Raw genomic sequence first — 4,163 nt, forward strand, 5'->3', positions numbered from 1 at the left:
CTTTCATTTCTGCTGTTCACTGAAAACATCTTTAGATTTTGCCTCCAGGTGTTTAAATCTGTCAAACAGCTTTAGAAGTTCCACAGAGAGTTTAGGACAGACTAAATGGAGCACAATGTTAGAGTTTCTGTTTATGGGTTTAACGTTACTGACCGTAGTCAACAGCAACAAATTCCAAGCTCAGCAAAATAAGTTTATCATCTTTCTCTGCAGTCCTTCCTTCAGCATTTTCAGTTAAATCCAGCTTGGATTAAGTCTGCAGAGGGCCTTCCTTGTTTTAAAGGACTTTGTCCATCCCTCATCTACCTATCAGAGATGGAGTTGGACATGTAACGGCACCAGAAGGGAAACCCTGGCATCCTTTTCCTCAGTGATACTTTCTAGCTCCCGCTGGAGGTAATTCAGACACACAGCACCTCCAGGGCTAGCCCAGGGTTTCCAGCCAGTGGTATCTACCAGGAAACCCCTACAGAAGGAGAAATCCTGATCAGAGCCACGTCAGAGGAAGACCTGCAGTTCTACTCCAAGCTCCTCTTCATATTTCTGAGGTAAAACCCGGCCGTCCTGCAGAGGATGTATTCAGGGTCTTCTATGTTTGGTTCACAGGACAGGAGAGTATTATAACAGAACCCTTGGCCACTACATGGCTATTAATGTATTATGTGAGCTTTATTCCTTTAATAATTATGTAACTTAGACACTCATTTGACAGTTGGTGCTGCACATCGTATTTAGTTCTTCAGAACCTCTGGTTTACATGCAGCAGCGTGTAAAATAGCACAATAAAGAAGATGCATCTCCTTAAAAAAGCCCCTGTAAAAACTGAGTTATGTATCTCCCTGGCACTTTGTTTTATGATTGTGGACTTGTGAACAGATTGTTGGTCTGCATTTCTTATAACTTTCCTGTAAAAGTTTTGAAGACCAAAACATAGCAGCCTCCATTGAAACAGCCTTAACAAATGGGTTAGGGACATGGTTGTAATTAGGAAAACTACTAAAACATCACCAAGATACCTGAAGTCTTGAGGCAGACTCGGAGGAAGAAGTCCAGCTTTTCTCCATTCTTGCTGCTGAATTGTCACATTAACGCTGTGGAGATGTTTGAGTACTGAAGAGGTACAGGAGGCCACATGGATCCACTGCCTACAGAGAGAAGCCAGGGATGTGTGCAGTCTGTGGGGAACCAAGGATGATGACCTGGCTGTGGCGACACCCTGTGTAATAAACTGGCTCTACTTGGACAAACACCAGTACCAAGACCAAAATGGCCATGAATGGTCGGGTAAAAAACATCCCAGCAATAACTGGGTCAACGATCTGGGGACATTGGAAATATTGACTTTACTCTGTAATTTGATGGATTACTTCATTTTTCTTTCTTAGTTATAGCTTATAACAAAAGTCCTGAAATTTGTTTTTGTTTAAAATGGATTAAACAGAATGATGAAGCTGGTGTTCTGGTAAACAGCTAAAAACGGTAATCTTTTACACATTAATACTAAACACAGACAAAGGTAGTTTGTAATTTCATGACAAGGACACTGAAATTAAGCATTTTGACTTCACTTTATTGATGTTGGAGGGTCTCTGTGGGATGTTTTTTTGTGTTTAGAGACAAAAAGTAAAAATACTTTGAGTTGGAGAGAACAACCTTTGGTGGCCCATTTAAAATGGACATATTACAACAAGCTGGGTTTATTCCACATCACGTATTCTTTCCTATTCACACAGATAATTATACCCTCTGTGTGTGCCTGTGAGGACCATTAAAGACTCTAACAATAAATCTAAACCATTGAATAGTACACCAAGTGGGAGAAGAAACGCTTTAAAACAAAACCAGGTCCTCACAAACAGAAATTCACACAAAATGGGGGATTAAAAAAAAATATAAAAATCTGGAACAACCCCTGAACCTGGTACTGAAAGCCCTTTGATGATCCCACTCATAGTGGGGATCAAAAGTCCCACTGCTTTCCAAGGTGTCCTCACAAGTGTACAATGACCATAGGTCCTCACAATGATGGATGGACACACACACACACACACACACACACACAGAAACATCTTTGGCAGGAAGCAGCTTCCTTAAATAAACATGGAGCTGCACAGCGATGATGTCATCAGGATAAAGGGACGAAGGATGCAGCGGCGTCATATCCACTAAATCTTTTGGTTATATTTTCAAAGCCAAAGTTCCTGAACGTACCGCAGTTCCTTCAATTTTTACCATTTATAGTACATTGTTTACTAAAAATCTCACTTCCTAAAGGCCTCGCAGTATTCTCACGCTCACCGATCGCCCCACTCTGGTCCTTAAACGCCTTTAAATACAGTTGGCAGATAAATATCTTGCGCCAGATTCAACTCCTCTCCTTTACAAGCATTTAGACAGTAATCAATTTTCTTCAGTTTTAGCTCCGAAATGTATCGTGTCATGAGCTGGAGCAGCTATTTCACTCTGGATGAAGACTCGGCCAGAACCAGGAGGGTTCAGGAGCAACATGCCGGATCCATGCCTGCCAGAGCGTGGTCGTGGAGTTTTTACAAACTTTCTCTCTACAAAGCTTGTTGGTAAGCTCATCCATTCAGCAGGACGGACCGCAGTAACCCGGACCCACTTTATTTCAAGTTATTGCAATAACTTCCAATAATATCACCAGGTTATTGCAATGCCTTCAGATCCAGTTGGACAACACATCAGTGGCTGAGCTCATGGATCCATTCTCCATGTTTGTAAAAAAAACTCTCTTCATCCAGTCATTAGACCCATAGCGTGTGAAAATGCTGGTGGTGCTTCGTTCTCTACGACGAGGCTGAAACTGATGGTGTCGAACTTGCTACTCCCTTCTAGACCAACGCCGGTCAAGGTGAACATCTTGGGGCGGTATTATGGTTGACTGCCGGGCGTAGCAGCATCTCAACTGACTCAACCACAAAGGTTTTCCAAATTAGCTGCACTCCAGCCATGTTCTAACCACGGAGAGTCTGTCTGGGTCTTTAAGCTTCACTGAATTCCTTCACTTTCACATTCAGAGCACTTGGCAGAAATCACATCGTGTTAACAGCCACAGTGGGCCCTCGCGCTGCTTTAAAACCAAAGCTAACGCTAGCAAATGACAGCTAGCGCTAGCTTAAAGGTCTGTTGTCCGGGCGGCTTACGACTCCGCTGATGAACGTGTGAAGTTGGTGCTTTAAGCTCCTGAATTATCCGTATTAACCGCTCCCAGAGTCACTTCCTGAAGAGACTTCACAGCCAGCGCTGGACACCGGCAGCTGTTCCTGTCAGAGCCACACGCTGGGTCTCATTTTATCTTTAAACACACTTTATTTTGGGCTTTGAAGGCAACATTCTGGATCATGGCACATTGTTCCTCACAGCTGATGCAACAGGAGTCACCAACCTCTGGGTTTATAAAGTGACTCCAGGTAAATTGGACTAAAGGGATCAACTGTGAAGGAAAAAAAAAGGTTTTATGGTAAAATTGGCACCAATAAAATGGTGATTAATTCCACTTGAATTCAAGGCAACAGATGAACCAAAGAGATTAGATATTTTAAAACGGAGGATCAAAGATAGTAAATTACCTTTTTTTTTTGGAAAAAACACATAAAAATCACATACATTTATGATTCCAGGCAAAGAACTAAAGCCAATTACTGTTCATTTAATTGGCCGTCTGTGGGATTAATGGAAACATTACATATAACTTTAAACACTAAAGCAATCTGGTGTATAATAAAACCTCAGACTGTACAGATAGATCATTTAAATCCTCTGACTTCTTACAAATTTATTCATCCCGCCAATCAAGACGACAGCTTCCTTACACAGAGTGAGTTAATGGGCCAGTCTGGTATGAGGTCATCACAGTGATGTCACAGACAAAGATACACAGATCGCTCTCTCTCTCTCTCTCTCTCACACACACACACACACACACACAGTGATAAAGCAAACATCAGCAACACTGTCCCACATGGCTTCATCACCCTCATCATCATCCTCGGTCCATCGCGTCTCTGAGGTCCGCTGACGGCGCTCCGTTTCCAGACAGGAAGTTCGTCTGATCGTCAGCCGGTATCTGATAAACTAAAGATTACACATGGGCCGTGAACGCAACATGGCTCGTGCAGAGCATGTAACAACGTCTAAACACA

The sequence above is a fragment of the Fundulus heteroclitus genome, unplaced genomic scaffold, assembly GCF_011125445.2.
Source record: "Fundulus heteroclitus isolate FHET01 unplaced genomic scaffold, MU-UCD_Fhet_4.1 scaffold_44, whole genome shotgun sequence".
NCBI lineage: Eukaryota > Metazoa > Chordata > Actinopteri > Cyprinodontiformes > Fundulidae > Fundulus > Fundulus heteroclitus.